The following is a 17,860-nucleotide window of genomic DNA, read 5'->3' on the forward strand; positions in this document are numbered from 1 at the left end:
TGTGTTCACTATGTATGTGTGTATGCATGCCCACCAGCCCATGAAATAGGGTGCATGTGCATGTGTGTAAACCACATGCCTATGGAACATTACAGGCCAAATGGTGCATATTCAATCTTGACACATCTAATGGCCAGCATGTATGGGCACTTTTTCTAATATTTTTGCAAATACTTTTCACCTGATTTATTGGTTTCTTCTCGCTCTTTTCTTTTTTTGCAGCAGATCACCCAACAGCACTTTCATCGATCGGGCCAACAAGTCGTCGGCTTGAGGCTGGCCATGGGAAGGAAGTTGCCACGTGCGGTGGTCCTAATCAAGGTGTTATTACAACACCGATGGTTACCGGATTGGAGGCCAATGCTCCCGTCAATATTGTTGCGGCCGCTGTTGAGGTTGGCCCGAGAACTCGCGACAATCTTCTGGTTTTTAGATGGGATACAAAACCTGGTGAGTTCCCTTGCTTATCAAGAAAACTAGAAATATATGTCAACCCTTTAGACTTATCAGCCGATATCCTTTGACGTCGTAGGTCTGGCTGGGTCTTCGATACGTCAGCCTGGTGCCAATCGTGGGACTGCTTCTTTTGACTCTCTTCAAGAGAGTTTGAGTCGAAAATGGGGACATGCTTTATTATGTTTCTTTTGTGAGGAGATTTTGGAATTCTCTCCCACAAAGCTTGCTGCTGTCGGCGACTCGACAAGAGAGGTGGTGTCCTTGGTAGCCTCTCTTTGTTTTGAGACCAAGGACTTCCTCCCCTAGTTTAGCAGGTTGGCTGAGACTGCTAGGCGAGCGAACCCCACCTTTGTAAGGAGAGAGAAAGCTTGCCTCACTCAGGTAGAGGCCAATCTGCAACGCTCGGCTTTGCAAAGCTTGGAGGCCTGTCGTTCCCGGAGTACGGCCATTGCTGCAGAGAAGGCAGGAGCCAACGAGACATTAATTGCCGCTGAGACTTCTCTCAAGGGCCTACACAAGTCGATTGCAGAGCTCGAAGCTCTTTTGGCCACAAAGAGCCAAGAGTTTGAAGCAGCCACCGAAGCCATGGTTGAGCATCGAGCCCATTTAGAGAGGCTCAGCGCAGAAAGCCAATGCCCGAAGGCAGAGAGTCAAGAGTTATCAGCAAGGCTAACTCGCAGCCAAGCAGAGTCTGAAGCGGAGATTGTTGCTGGCATGACGCGAGCACAACAGCTCTCGGAGGAGGCCAGACAGCAAGTGCCATGGCAATTAGGGGGTTTCTGCCAATGGTTGCAAGATTGGCAACCTTAGCCCCACCCCCCCCCCCCCCCAATTTTGTTTATACATGTGGGCCAAAGTCCCTTTTTTTCTTATTGTACCGGCTTTGGCTGCTTTTCTTTTTTTAAAATGAAATTTCATTTAGTCCCAATGACTCACATGTACATACTTTTTGTAAAAGCATCGATTTGGACTAAGTCGTAATAATTTGAGGCGTAACATGCAGTTTAGACTCTTGCGTCAAAGAGTTAGAATTTGGCTAAGCAGAGTAGCGTTTGACATAGCTGCCACTGATTCCTAGCATCGCAGGCTCTCCTTTTTCATTGACTAAGGAATAGGCACCATTAGGATAGACCTCTTTTACAATATAGGGTCCCTCCCATTTAGGTTCAAACTTCCCTTGTGGTTTCTGGGGGAACGCAATTGGGCACCTCAGGGCAAGGATAAGATCTCCTGCCTTGAAGGCCCAATCCTTGACTTTCCTATCAAATGACCATTTCATACAGGCTTGGTAGACCTCAATATTCTGTTGCGCATGAAGGTGTTTTTCATCGAGGGCTTCCAATTCCTTTGGTCGGATTTAAGCCCTTTCATCCTCACTTATTTGGTAATGGACTGCAATACACAAACATGGCAACTCAAGCTCGATCAGTAAAACCGTTTCCCCATTGTATACCAATGAGAAGGGGCTGGCATTGGTGGCACCACTTACTGTAGTTTTGTAGGCCCATAGAACTTCTGATAGCTTCTCGTGTTAATCTCTTTTAACAGTAGAAACTACTTTCTTTAGGGCACTACAAAGAGTCTTGTCCTGACCGTTAGCTTGAGGATAGTAAATCGTCAAATATTTTCAGGATAAATGGAACTCTTGTTGCAACCAGTAAATATCATGATTATTAAACAGAGTCCCATTGTCTGAGACTACGACGTTTCGTACCCCATATCTAGAGATAATATGACTCCGAATGAAATTCGCAACTGTCTTTCCTATGACTTTTCTGAGTGGGACAGCTTCTGTTCATTTGGAAAAATAACAGGTAGCAACCAAAATGAATACATGCCCACTGGTTGAGATAGGTTCTATGGGCCCTACCACATCCATCACCCACTTGGTGACAGGCCATGAGGAAACCGTCGGATGGAGCGGTTCAGGTGGAACATGTATGTAATAGCCGTGAAACTGGTAGGAAGAGCTTCTCTTTCCATGCTGCAAGTTGTCTTGTATCATGGTAGGCCAATAATAACTCAAACGCTTGATCCTTTCATAAAGTTGTGGACCAGATTGACGTAAGCCACATATTCCGTCATGAATCTCTATGAGAACCCCGCGGGCTTCGTCATTGGTTAAGCACCACAACAGCAAGCCATCGAAGCTTCTTCGATATAAAACTCCATTTGACATCGTAAATATAGAGGCTTTTCTTCGAACAGAGTCCCTTTCATTCTTCTCTTCCGAGAGAAGTCCATAATGCATAAAGTCTATAAATGGCTATCTCCAATCACTGGTCTCAACCGGGGCGCAGTTTATTAGCACCGCAAGCTGAGCCACGGCCTCAAGGGCTTCTAGGAGTTGTCCGGCTTCCAAAGGTTCTAGGAGCGAGCCATCTCCGACCGAGGAGGAAAGCAATCGTCTTTCCTAAACCCATACTTGTCAAGTTTTTAAATTCATGGAGCATTATGACCACCCTGAGCCTAACCAAGGCAACAGCCTGGCTATTTTTGCTTCATGGTAAATGTTAAGAGATATCCTCTTGAAATTATGCATCACGCTCAAAGCCTCTTGATGATACGGAAGGAATTCACTCTTATGCACTTAGTAACGCCCTTCGGTCTGACGACTTTCTAGCTACGATAACCAAACACAGCTATTTCTTCAATTCCCAAGGCGAGAGCCATTCGAAGACCAGTAATGAGAGCCTCGCATTCAGCTTGATTTCCCAAACATATCATCTCCAGGGAGAAGGGATATAGGAGTAGTCCCTTCTCAAGAGTTATAAATAGGATGCCCACAATGGAGCCCTTGGCTTGGGAAGCACCGTCAAAATACATTTTCCATGTTGGACGTTCTTCAATCAATAGAATGTCGTCGTGGTGAATCTTCCATTACACAAGACCCTTCAGAGACCGAATGAGATGCTAAAAAGTCAGCTAATGCTTGCCTTTTATTGCTCGTTGGGGGACATAAATGATGTCATACTCCATGAGCAGTACCAACCATTTGGCCAAACGACAACTGAACAAGTATTTGATGGGATCAACTCTAGATATGAGCTTCACCGGATATTCAAGGAGACAATGCCTCAATTTCTGGACTGCAAATACCAAGGCAAGACACATCGTTTCAATGGGAGGTATATTTATGCTCTGCACCAACAATCATTCTACAAAGGTAATAGAGAGCAACTTCCTTCCCTTCCTGATTACGTTGTGTGAGGAGGGCTGACCTTTCTTGGGCCGCATATAAAGTATCAACGAATGGCCTTTTACCCGGAGCAGAAAGCACCGGAGGGGTAGATAATTAATTTTTTAGGCTATCGAGGGCCTTTTGACATGCTTGGTCCCATTTAAAGGGAACTCACTTTTTCATTAGTCTGGAGAAATGTTGACACTTGTCAAACAAGTTGGAGATAAATCTCCTAATATATGCTAATTTCCCCTGCAATGACCTGAGCTCTCTCAGATTTCTAGGGGCCAGCATTTCTTAGATGGCTTTAATTTTTGCAGGGTCAATCTCTATAACCATGTGGCAGACAATAAATCCAAGGAACTTTCAAGATTGAATGCCAAAAGCGCATTTCAGGGGGTTCATTTTGAGCTAGTATTTTTGCAGCTAATCGAACACCACCTGAGGATCTTCGGCATGATGGTTATGCTTATTTGACTCTACGATCAAGTCGTCCATGAAACACTCAACTTCCTTAAGTAGAAAATTTTTAAAAATGGTAGTCATAGCCCTTTGGTATGTGGCTCTGGCATTTTTAAGGCCGAAGGGGATGACCCCGTAACTGAATATCCTAAGGGGAGTTCGTAAGGCGGTAAATTCTGCCTACACTTGATCCATTCTAATCAGGTTATACCCAGAATATTTATCCATAAAGGAGAGAACCTCAGCCTTGACCACTGAATCGACTAAGATTTTAGTGTTAGGTAGGGGGAAATCATCTTTGGGAAAAGCAGCATTCAGATCTCGAAAATCGACACAAACTCTGATCTGCCCAATCTTCTTTTTCACTGGAATTATGTTAGCTATCCTGGTAGGGTATTCCACTTCTTGGATAAACCATGATGCTAGTAACCGTTCTAACTTCAACTTCGATTTGCGGTATGAGCTCCGGTCGAAGCGTTCGTGGATCCTACTTAACAAGTTTGACCTTAGGGTCAATGGTCAGTTTATGGACTAACATGGAACAATCGAGTCCTGGAATTTCTTGGTATGTCCAGGCAAATACGTCAATGTTTTTACAACGAAATTCTTTGTAATGTTCTCTCTCCTAGGGGGAGAGCGTGACACTTATAAAGATTGGTCGGGGATTGGCCCCATCGCCGAGGTTTTTCTTTAATAACTCATCAATGAGTCATTGGAAGATCAAAATCTGCTTGAGGAAGGGAGTTAGCCTCAAATTCAATCAGCTCATGAACTGAGGTCATGCAGACACTAGTCTTCCTTTGATGAAAGATGGTGGCACGCCTACCTCTCCCCCTAAAGGTGGCTATTCTGGGAAGCCAAGATAATGAGTTGTAGGCAGGTAACTCAATGACCATGGTGGTACTTTGAGTCGTTGAAGGAGTATCTTCCGATGAGTTTTCTTGTGTTTGAAACTCGCACAGGAAATATTCCATCCCCTTACTAATGAAGATGGTTACTAGTGTTTTGCATGTTTGTTTAACAAACCTCAGTGCAAAGATGGTCATAAATAGGGAGGATGTTTTATGGTAAGAAGCAAGAGATTGTTCGAGTCCCATACCTAGACCAGACTTGCAGCCATTATTCACAGCAGCCCATTTTAGCTCCTCGAAGAGCGCGACTAGTACTTCTTCGTAATCCATATTTTTCATGATATTATGAGTGGCAGTGCTATACATGTGCCACTCCGATGGTGAAGTCTCGTCCAGAATAGGGGTTGTTCGAGGACCATTTATACAAATGCAAGTTGGAAAAAGGGACATCAATGGTCATACCTGCGCACGAGTAATAAAACCCTCAAGCTCTCCATCATATTCTTCTTGAAAAGGACCTCAATGTAAGCTTGAGGGCTTAAGTCCTCATATGCAAGGTGGTTAAGCTCTTCTATTGAAGTCACCAGCTCGTTTTGCAGGTAGAATTCTGTGTCGGCTGATTGTGCCTCCGTCCAGAAGAAAGGTTGTTATCCGCACAAACCGCTTTCTGCTGACTGTTGTGGACATACTAGAAACACTGATGAAGCGTTGCAGGACAATGTCGTTGTTGTACAAACATGGTCTCCCTAGCAATACATTACAGGAAGTATCACATCTATAACATGAAATAATGGTTGGGTCCTCAAATCGTCGACCGTAAAAGTGAGCTTGATGGTTCCCAAGGAGTTTTCTCCATCCCGATTGAAGCCCTGAATCACCAGCTTGGACGGCTTGAGGTCGTAGACCGTCAAACCTAGCTTTTTCAGGATACGCACTGGTAATCGATTCACTGCTGACCCACAATCTCACATGATGTGAGATGTCCACACACCATTGCGGTGGTAAGAGATGTAGAGGGGTCGGTTATGAGCCTTAGTGCCCAACTATACATCCTTATCAATGAAGGTGATTAGTGTATAATCATCAGTAGGCTGAACTGTCGGCCGTAAAGCTATCATGGGCTCGGGCATATGCATTAAAGCCTAAAGCAGTTTATACTTCATATTAGGCAAAATCTTGAGCAGATCATAAATACTCAGCATTGCCAAAATCTTTTTGAGGTGGGCTACAATGTCATACCCACTCTCAGATGATAACTCCATAGGCTCAGCAGCTTGGACCTCTTCATCTAAAAGCTGAATTGCAATGACCGTTCTTTGGACGCGGACCTGAGCACCATGTTGTTGGCTTCATCGTGCGATGCCTCATCATCCAATAGATGAGATACCTACATAAGATGGAACAAGTTACATAGTACTGCGGTCTTCGGGTACTGATGTGGATCAGTAATATAAAAACCTTTGTAATGCAGCGAATAGAGCGTGCTCCTGAACAGTAGTTAGCCGCAAAAACGAAACGGGACGTTTTAGCCCTCACCAAAATGGTATTCACTATGAGCTCCTGACTTTCCTGGGGTGCTTCATTTATACGAAAATCCCTCTTAATAAATTGTTGCTCGATATAGTCTTTAAAGACATAACATTCCTACAGAATGTGGCCATATTGGCAATGGTAATGGCAATATTTGCAGGTATTGACCCGTTTACCATCGGGTAAGGGCTTTATCTCAAGATATTCTTTTGTGAGATCTTGTTGCCTCATTTGCTCAAAAAATGAGCGGTACCTCTTCATATTTGAAGGTATATTTCTTATTACGCTTCTCTTCCCAAAATGCCTTGTTATTTCCTCCGGACAGATTTGCCAGAGGAGGCATCCTAGAATAATCGGAGCTGTTAAGTGAGGTTCGATCAATTGTGCTAGCGACTCTGATTGACCCCTTCTGATACCCTTTTGAGAACCATTGGACTTGGTTGGGACTGCTTTTTGGCAACCGTGGTTGTCATTGCAGCCTTGGAATTCTTATTGCCCTATCCTTTCCACCTAAACCGCTACTGGTAATCTTCTTGAGGGCCCTATCTATGTTGAAGGCCTTCGATAACTACCACTCACTCAAGCAACTCTCAAAAGGTAGTGGGGTTTCCAGAAGCTAAACTTAGAGTTGTCTTAACAGTCATGCACGCCAGACAGGTTTGCATCGCATTGACTTCTACAATGGGGTTGGTGGTGCTAATGCACAAGTCTCTCCACCGCGTAATGAACTAGATGGGAGATTTATCATTCCCTTGTTGGGTGGTAATGAGCTCCATAGCCTACATATCAGCTCGCGTGTTACAGATCCTTTGATAAACAACTCTTGCATCTATTCCCAGGAATTAACGGCTGCTCAAGTGAGGGACCGCAAAAACTGCCAGAGTAGGAGTCTGCTATCATTGACAGTATTGTCACAATCAGCTAAAAAGTGAGCAATGTGCTTTTCGGAAGAACCCATTCTACCGAATTTTTCAATCTATGGGGGTTGGTACTTTTCCGGGAAGCACACTTGATCAATGTATGTCGGGTATGGTTTTTGGTAAACTTCATAAGGTCTTACCTCGGGTATCTGCAATTTCTTCAATCCTTCCACTATAATGTTATGGATATCAGCTTGCATGACTCCGGGAGTACTAGAGGAAAGCTAACTAGAACATTGAGCAACACCAGCCTATTGTGTCATGCTCAAGATATGATTGCCTACATTAGGTAATATTGACTCCTGCGGTGCAAGGTTAACTATTGCAGGAGTAGCACGAGAGAGGATATTATTAACCGTATCCTTCAATTCTGCAATCTCCGCATCCCGGCTTGAAAGTATAGCTTGGGTAGGGGCTTCCTTCTCGACCAACACCCTTTAAACCTCATCTGCTGGTGGTTGTGAGACAAAATCTCCCGCAGCTACAACTAGTAAACTACTACAGTAGCCACGGAGTGTCGAATAACTCGAGCCGAAGAGGAGCAATGAAGGGCCTCAAGGAATGCCGCTTAACCTTTACCCCCTAACATTGGCATAAGCTGTGGGATTTCGGTCCTAATTGACTCGTCATCCTCTTCGAACAATGGGTTAATAGGGTGTGGGTCTCCATTATCATCATCTTCAGACCGAGAGACAACTTCTTCTTCCTCTTCGTATGCCGAGGAAAGAGAAGCTTCTTCCTCTACCGGAGGAGGAGAAATATACTAACCCGTTTGTTGGGTTCTTTGAGCTCTGCCCCTCCCAAAACTAGTCTACCGCACGCCATGTTACATTCAGCGGCGTCTCCTACATTAGTGATAAAGGTGTTCGAACTTACAAGAAGGGTGTAACGATTTTTAACAGAAGCAGGGACTTCTGAATATATAGCTTCAAGGAATTCACGCAATTTATATATCTTAAAAGAGAATCGTCTACTCACGGACTTTTTCGACATATCCCCTTTAATTTGTGCCTTGTCATGAAAAGGGTTATGACGTCATCACCTAACAACATTAAAAAGCAAAAAATAAATTGACAACAATTTATCAAGGTTAGCTGAGTGACAGTATCCTAAGAAATCCAGTCAAAAGGTTGGGAGAGGGAATTAAGGTCCTACCCCCAAAATCTTTTCGTAGGGCTTGGGTCTCATGGAGGCATTCATTGGTGTCACTATTATGGGGCTGAATGTTGATTCGGACCTTCTTAGTAGGTATATAACTAATGGTCTAGCTAGCCACTCGCTGAGGGCGTGATATATGTTTAATACCCCTTCTATGCTTACATAGAGCTTCAAACCTGTAATCATCCCGCTTTGGAATAGTCCTTAAAGGAATGTACTTAGGAGATCTCGACTTTGGGGCCCTCCTTTTTATATACTTAGCATTATCGGCCTAGCTAGTCGCTTGCTGGGGGCTTGACATATGTTCAATACCCCCTTTATGGTTGCGGAGCTTGGAACCTATAGTCATCTCGATCTGGAGTAGGTCAAAGCTTCTCCAACAATTGAAACAGACATCGCACTTGAGGAGGTTGTAAAGGTGCAGCACTCAATACCCGTATACCTCCTGCAGAGGATTTTTGTGAGGCAACTCCCTTATCAGGTGTAAGGCGAGGGAAATTCCTGTTAAAAACCTTTTGGGATTCAAGATAACTGAGAGATAAAATCAAGGTTGGTTCTGAAACCACAGCAGGTGAGCAGGTTTGACCGATTCCCCCTATTCTAATTGGTTTGAAACTTTTCCTTTCTTTCCTACCACAATCGAGAAAAGAATCGGCAGACAATCTCTTATCACCAAACATGATAATTTTGGTTGACTGACCCTTATCACCTCTAACAAGGGTAGTTACATGACAACATACCATGCTAACGTCCTCTGAAGGTGAGGTGTACTTCTGTTGTTGAGTGAGTCTTGAACAGGAACTCTGTGGTTGGCTGGTGCTAGTTTGTAGGCAGCTGGCCGTATGACTATTTAGTCGAAGAGATGGCATCGGTCGGTACGGGAACACGGATTGTTCCGACCATGAAAGAAGTAGACGAATTCATTTGCCCTTAACTCATTCGAGAGGTGATGGAAAAGAAGAGAGGCGAACTACTCCCAAGTGGAGTCACCAGAGATGTTAGGGTGATTTTAAGCTGAAATGTGCAAAGAACACATGACAAACTCAAAAAGTATTTCAACTACTCTGTCAAGATATATCTGTAAATAGAGTTTTATTTTATTTCTAGAGATCGAACAATTCCAAGGTAACCGTGGATTCCTTGTTAATTACATTCACTATCTCATACAATGGACATTGAAAAACCTTTATTTAATCGATCATAGATGAATTCGTCGAGCAAAACAATATAAAAGAGTTAGCAAGTAAATCTTGTTGTTGCAGCAACTTGTATGCACTCGTTCATACAATAACAATACTCATAAATATTTAAATACGTCTGCTATCTCTCAGCGACTCTCTTTCTTTGTTTTAGGCTTGAGCTATTTATAATTGTCAAACACTTTGATTAGTGGCTCTTGATCGTGCCCAGCAGTTGCTCGATAGAGTACGTGTAGTGGCGTGTAGTGGTCCTCGTGTCTTACTTTGATGACACGTGATTATGTATGATTGGTTCCGGGGGTCGTCATCACTTGAACGTGTACTGCATCATCTTTATATTAGCACGCCATTCTAGAAGGATGAAGTGTCTTCCATCAAGAGTACCTTGGATGAAAGGACAGAGTCTTCCTTTCCACAAGTTCAGCGTGTGTAATCTTCAAGAATGTGATCACAAAACTTTGAACCTCTAAGCTTTAGCAAAAATGGGTAACGATCCCGAGGTATCTTGTCAATAATAATATTTGAGGGTAGATATTGTATGTACTGAAAAGTGTGAAGGAAAATAAAGTTGTTTTCATATCCACCGGAGCATTGGCGGAATGATGGATCAATTCACCGGAGAGTCTCGTAATTGGTGCAAATTCACCAAAGAGTCTAGTAATAGGGCAAATCAAGGTTAATGCACATTTTGAAACTACATTCGGACTATGGTCCCGGTGCTTTATATATGCACCAATGCATTAACTCAAAACTCATGGGCTTAACACCTTAGTCTAGATGCAGTATAAAAGGCTCTTTCAAAGATATATCAAGGAAAAGTTAGGGTAAGTCAAAATTATACCCAAACACCAAAATATGCCAATCTATCCAATACCTTCCAAACCTCTACTGGGATACCAACTAGTCCTAAAGCATTTCCTATCTCTATCTTTCTCAAAGCTTCATGTGCATAAATTTCTCCTTTTTTTTTTTTTTTTAATTATTCATCTGGATACTAGATGAACCTAGAAAATTCAAAAAAAAAAATTCAGCACACGTAATCCTAGATCTAGCAATCCATCAAAACCGATGGCTATCATCAACCCAATTTTCTCTCCTCAAAAAATGATTTATTGGGGTTTCATGATCAAATGTTTTTTGGAGGTGTTCTCTAAGGTAAAGAAGGTGTGAACGCAAAATAGGGGGTTAAACAAATATGCCTAACATCAAAAAAAGTAGAGAGGCACTTTTCTACAATGTTAGTCTAGTGGCAAAAGATAAGTTCTTTTACATATGTATATGCTTTTCTAAATATTCACCAATGTTTAAAAAAAAGGACCGCCCGGCGCCTAGGCGCCCAAAAACCTTTTTCCACACGCCTGGACCCGGGTGCCCCAACACGGTCAGTTGTACCTGGGCGGGCTAAGCGGGCGCCCAGCACAGTTTACAATTTTTTTTTTTTAACTTCGCCCAAAAGGGAAAAGGGGATCATTTTGACCCACAAATTTGTATAAAATAAGTTTAGGGGTTTATTTTCAACTCCAAACTGAAAAAAAAACAAGAAATCCTCAATCTTAAACTTATTTATGAGAATCTAAAGCAATTGCTGAGAATCGAAAATACTTCTTGTGGATTGAAAATATTGTTTTTCTTATTGAAATTATTTTTAGGGTGCTATTGGTGGTATAAGAAGACTTTTAAGTTGATTCGTAGCTCGACTGAGATAGCCAACATCCAAGATCAGATATTGGGTAGAAAAGGTCAGTCTGTAATCTTTATTTGAGATTTATTTTTTCAATTTGAGATGTCTTCCACGAGGTCTACTAGGGGTAGAGATCCAGGATGGAAATATTGTGTTAACCCGGATAAGAATGACAGAAATAAAAATATGTGCAATTTCTGTGGACACGTTTCTAATGCCGGCATAAATAGATTTAACATCTTGCCGGTATTAAAGGTGATGTCGCCCCATGTAAGAAAGTCCCAGATCTTGTAAAGAAAGAATTTTAGAGTACATTGAAGCTGAAAAGAGTAAAACAATTGAAAAAAAGGATATAGCAGAATTATGGTCAGAGGTTCAAATTTTGTATGATAATACTGAAATTGAAGAAGAGAATGATGAAGAGGGGGAAAAAGAGGTAGCCATGGTTGGTACTCAGAGCTCTAAGACCAAGAGGCATTTGGGTCTAAGAACGCTCATACGAGAGGGCCTATAGATAGTTTCTTTACACCTAGCCCTGAGACAGTAATTGAGAAAGGCAAGCAAAAGGGGAAAAAGCAGGTAACAACTGAAAATAGGTTCAAAAAGGGAGATAGAGCCAGGGCGATTCAGTATATTGCTCGGTCATTTTACCATGCGTGCATTGCTTTTAACACTACTAGTTTGAATAGCTTCCATACAATGTTGGAAGCAATTAGGTAATTTGGGCCAGGTTTGAAAGATCCAACTCCTTATGAGATTGGAGAGTCACTACTAAAGAAAGAAGTCGAGTACACAAATGAATATCTCAAGACTTATAAGGAGGAATGGGCTAAATTTGAGGTTTCTTTGCGGAGTGATAGGAGGAGGAGTAACATGAATTTATTAGCAAATTGTTCCACGAGTACAGTTTTTTGCGCTCAATCGATGCTTCCAATGATGTTCATGACGCACATTATATATTTTCTTTCATTGATAAGGGTATTGAGGAGGTTGGGGAGGAATATGTAATTCAAGTGGTCACAAATCATGCTGCTCCCAATCTAGCTGCAAGTCATTTGCTTCGACAAAAGAGGCCTCGCATATTTTGGAATTGTGTAGATCTTATGCTTGAGGCAATTGGTGAATTGCCTCCTATTAAAGGAATTATTTTTAAGGCAAAGGAGGTTACAATCTTCATATACAGTCACATGCTTACCCTTAGCATGATGCACAAGTTTACAAAAATGAGAGAGCTAGTGAGGCCTCGGGTCACTAGATTTGCCACTGCCTACCTAAGTATACAGAGCATGTATAAGAGGAGGATCGCATTAAGGTCTATGTTTCCTTCAGAGAAGTGGAGTACGTGTAAGTGATCTAGAGATGCCAAGGGAAAGAAGACACGAGATATTATTCTTTCCAAATATTTTTGGGCATAGGGTGAAGCATGCGATATTAGTATTTCTTCCCTTGGTGAAGGTCTTGCGCTTGGTTGATGCTGATAAGCCCTCCATGGGCTTTATATATGATGCAATAGAAAAGGCTAAGAATGAGATTGTAGAGAATTTGGGCGATGATGCAGCTAAGTATGCCCCTATTTGGGAGATTATAGATAACAAATGGATAGGAAGCTCCATCGATCATTGCATGCAGCCGGGTACTAATTGAACCCCAAATTCTTTTTTGCAGATGCAGATATTGAGTCAAAAGGGGTAATTATGGATGGTTTTAATGAGTGCCTTGAGAAATTAGTTCCTGATCCAAATATCCAAGATACGATATCAATTGAAGAGCTAATTTCGTACAAGTGTTCTTTGATGTCATTTGGGAAAGATATGGCATTAAGGCAGAGAAACAAAGACGAACCAGGTAATATTCTTTTGACTTATGTACTTTTGTTTTATAAAATATAAATTTCTAATTTTCTTTCAAGTTCTGATAACGTTAAATACCTAAATTAATTATTAAAGGTTGCCCACATATTGCAGCCCAATGGTGGAGACAACATGGGAGAAGATGGCTATGGGGATCTTAAGTTTGACAACTACCTCTTCTGGTTGTGAGCGCAATTGGAGTTCGTTTGAGATGGTATTTTACTATTTAACTATTTTAAAGGAATAAAATTTTATATGCTTTTTTTGTTTATAAGTTCATATTCATTTTGTAATATAGATTCATAAAAGGTAAGAAGATCATAGACCTATCGTAGCTACTTATGCATTATTTTTCCTTATAGGTGCATACAAAGAGAAGAAATAGGCTTGAGCAAAGGAAGCTCAATGACTCGGTTGTTGTTAGTGAGAATCAAAGGATCAAGGAGAAGAAAAACCAGCCAAAAAAGGACCCTATCTCTTAGAAAGACATGGAGAATGCTTCAGATTGGCTAGTTAGTGACCCTGGTACTGAGGAGCTCTTCCCTGGGGAGGGTTTGACATGGGAAATGGTCGAGGAGGCTTCAGGGCAAGCTTTTGATTCTAAGAGGGCCACTCGAGCAACTTCTTCTGCTGGTACTTCACGGAGGGAGATAGAGGAAGAGGAGGCAGATTCAGAAGAATCTCTGGAAGAAGAGGGTGATGATTCTGATGATGACGGCCTCAATTCTGATGCAGATGAAGGCAATGAAGATGATGATTCAGATTCTTATTGATGTCTTGATTGCCTTCTCTCTTCTTTTGAAGCAACTGTAATACTTTATTGCACCATCTTGGTTTGGGCTTCAGACATTTGGAATTTGAACGATTTTTATTTAGTTAAGAGGTTTGTAAATTTTTTGCCTTTTTGGACTATTTTGTTGTGTGGTACTGTGGCTTACTGGTTTTTCTATAGTTTTAGAAGTCAGTTTGTTGATGACTTGGAGTGTTGGAGACTTGGAATCTTGGATGTTATTATGGTTTATTTTATGGATATGGAATATGCCAATATGGAGAATTTCTGAATTTGAGAGTTGGAGACGTTACAGTAGGCCTATTAGACTTTTAAATGTTTTGTATGGTTCAAATTTTGGAATTAATTACAAATTTTGACACAAATATATGATATATGCGCATTTGGATAACAAACATATAAAAAAAAAACTAAGAAGTTGCACTGCAGGGCGCCCGAGGTTCTTGCCGCCTGCCTAGGCGCTGGGTGCCGGGCGCCAGGCAGACCACCTAGCGTTTTTTGAAACCTTGATATTCACATATGGACTTAACAATGAGCTAATAGTTACTTCAGTCAACCTTTACATTAGTTAGGGAAGCTAATTTGGTAAGACACGTCGGCCTAATTCTGTGAGTACTGCAACTTCTTAGTGCATAGCACTTTGCACATATATTATAATTACTATTATGACATTTGTTGGAAACATCTCTCACAACTCTTTGATACCTGAATCAACTCTGCCAGTTTCATCTACTGAATTAATTAAAAAAAAAGAACTTCTAAAGTTCTTTATCAGCAACCGATGTTTCTAGTGTGTATTATAGATGAAATATTTAATCTCTCACAAAGAATCTCTCGACCGGTCGTAGGTCCAAGCTGGCTGCTTGTCCGAACGTTCCACAATTCACTTGTGGCACCAAGTCAAATGAAAACACATAATTCCATGGGCAAAAGAAGTATAATTTTTATGGATCTGTAACCAAAGGCTTGCATGTATCTTGTTTCATCTAAGGCTTCTTGAGGATTTACCCAAGGCCTTTCTCAGGCTGTCTTAGAATTAAGGGAAAAAGTCCATCCTCCCCTTGGTTATGGGTGGCCGCATTTCCATGTTCAAGTGCCTGAGGACCTAGGAATGAGCTCAAGGTTAGTTGGTAAGGGTGGCGGGGTGCAATAACATGACATCTTGAGTTTCATTCCTACCATGGCAAGGGATCCCTCCCCTGTTGAATTATCCAAGGGGACCTCCTTCTTGTGGAGTTACCCAAAAACAAAAAATAGTGCATGAGGACCTTTGTTCCTTTCCCCAACCTGTGCAAATTAAGGACATAACGTCCACCCTTGTGTTGTTGGCTGAATATTGGTTTTATTGTTCCACTACAAATATTGATTTAGGTATGCCCACTCATGCAGATCCTAGCTATCCTTGGAATACGAACAACCTTTACTTGTATTTGTGCAACATAAAACAAACCTAAAATGGTGGATTTTGGTGTGGGACCATTCAAACAATATGAATCGTTGGGCTAAAGTCTCATCAAAACGACCAAGAGACCGAAGTAATCCAAAAGCACTGGTACAACCTGCTCATTTTCAATCTATCTCTTTGCAATTCATCACCTGATTACTTCGGACACCCACTTTGCTCTCAACCAAAAGAAGGATTGATTCCCTACTTAAGTGCTTGCATGCACCGTACTTTTGTCCTCAAAAGTAGAAAGGAACTCTAACAAAGGTGGCTCGTCCAGAACTAACTATACTCCAGGAATAACAGGGAACGACAAAGAATCACATTAGAAATTATACAATAATCCGCTGAACTCACACTTCATGAGCTTAAGGACTTAGGCCAATGAGGTTGTATTTTGGGATCTGCTCAGGAAACTTTTGTTCGCCATATACGGCTCACCATCGGATAAAGACAGAGTATTAACCTTTAGTTCAGAAAGGCTCTACTTTGAGCCTCCCTTTGCACAGGCTTCAGACCTTAGAAGGATCCCGGGAAAGTCCAATGGAGTGGTTTCTCTCCTGCTACTTTTTGCCAGTCACAGAAAATAGGGAACTTAGACAAGCTGGTTCTCAATGCTCATCAGATTGTATTGATATTTTGACAATCATAAAGACCTTAAGTCTAATTGATGTACACAATATCAAGACAACCATTTGTCAATAGTGAAATAATAGTATATATGTGATTGCTGCCACTGTATACTATGTGTAATTGCAACTTTCAGATGTCTACTGCCATTGCTATCTCTCTCTATAACTATGAACTAAAGGTCTGATTTGCGCAACCCCTTCTCCATGTCTAGTGTTTAAATAAAGAAAAACATAATGCTATATATTACTGGATTCATTTGGGAGAAGAATCTGTAACATCTTGAGAAGAAGCCTGATGTATCGGAATCCATGTCTTAAGATCCTCCCTTCAGAATTGTTTGAAATGGAGAATCCAGCTCCGTCCATGTCATAGTTTTACCCGTACCCATGTCCAATTGCGTCCAACACAGGTCCGAAGTCTAAGGTGAAGAATCCCTGCAACATGGGGTTGGCTGAGGGACCCAAAAATGCTCAAAATCAGTCTCTAAATTTCCATATTGTCTCCATCAACAAATTTTTTATTTGGAGCTCCAAATACACCACCACCCATGCAACCAGTTAAGAGAAGACCAGCTGGTAGAAGCAGGAATCAGTGGGCAAACTGATCGAACTAGCGATTCCACACCATCATGTCCACTGAATGGGATAATCTCTGGTTCATCAACTAGCTGGTTTGACCACACAGGCCAGAAGCAGGAACCAGTGGGCAAACTGATCGAACTAGTGATTCCACACCGTCATGTCCACTGAATGGGATAATCTCTGGTTCACCAACTAGCTGGTTTGACCACACAGGCCAGTCCAATATATAGTAAAGAAAAGGGGGAAACAGAACCCTTTTTTTTTGACAATTTTGGCCGAATTTTGGGTCAAAGTTTTTCTATTAAAGCAGGGTATCAAGGGCAGTTTGGTCAATTAAAAATTTTGGATGGGTTTGGGGTTAAAAACCTAATCTTTAGACAAATAGAGGACTTTTACAATTTTTCTTTCCCCTCTCTAGGTCACAACCGTAACCTTTCTAGGCTTTTTACCAAGTAGTTTTAGGACATTACATTCACCTTTTGCACCTTTTGCTGATGAAAAATAAATGCTTACTTGGGAGTTGAGAGGCAGAAACAATCAAAAAAAAGGTGCAAAAGGTGAATGTTGTAAGAAAATACAACATCTTCTCTCCTAGAAAAAAAATAAATGCCCTAGAAATGGTCTTATCTTGGAAATGGGCAATATGTTTGAAATCAACCTCGACAATCACAAGTGATTCCCATGTGATAGATATTATCAAAAGTTCATAAAAAAATAGAGCAAGTAAATATTGATATATAGCATAGTGATATCAGAGGCAAAACCATATGCTTATATAGTAAGTCCACATGATTCCCGTACATCCCAGCACTCAGATGAGCTTTTAACTAATATTCTTCCTACTGTGCCCCAAAATATGTTAACAATTTCTGAAATGATCATTTTAGTGCACACACTGTGTGGTGGAAATTGAACTGGCAATTTGCTGCCATCATTCTAGGACAAGTGCAGTGATCACCATTCTTTGGAAGTGATTTCCTTTTGGCTGTCCAGATATCTAGTATGAAAGTAGGTTCCTCTTTGAATAGTGGCAACGCCCATCAATTGACATCTCAAATAGATCTCAGCATGGGACGCTCAGTTTGAATAATGGCAATGCCTATCAATTGACATCTCAAATAGAT

General features: G+C 41.5%; 1 protein-coding gene and 1 long non-coding RNA gene across 11 annotated transcripts in view; both read right to left on the bottom strand.

Annotated features, from left to right (window-relative positions):
* LOC18446885 (P-loop containing nucleoside triphosphate hydrolases superfamily protein) overlaps nt 1–17,860 on the bottom strand; it is a 47,021-nt gene that overhangs the window by 12,267 nt on the left and 16,894 nt on the right. The window lies entirely within an intron of this gene.
* Nucleotides 207–9,372, bottom strand: LOC148779576 (uncharacterized). Its single transcript, XR_016045797.1, has 2 exons — nt 9,299–9,372; nt 207–422 (listed from the first exon to the last, which is right to left on the bottom strand). It is a non-coding gene; the product is annotated as an uncharacterized LOC148779576 (long non-coding RNA).

This window comes from Amborella trichopoda, chromosome 12 (assembly GCF_054954075.1).
Source record: "Amborella trichopoda isolate Santa Cruz 75 chromosome 12, AtrichopodaSantaCruz75HAP2 v2.0, whole genome shotgun sequence".
Lineage (NCBI taxonomy): Eukaryota > Viridiplantae > Streptophyta > Magnoliopsida > Amborellales > Amborellaceae > Amborella > Amborella trichopoda.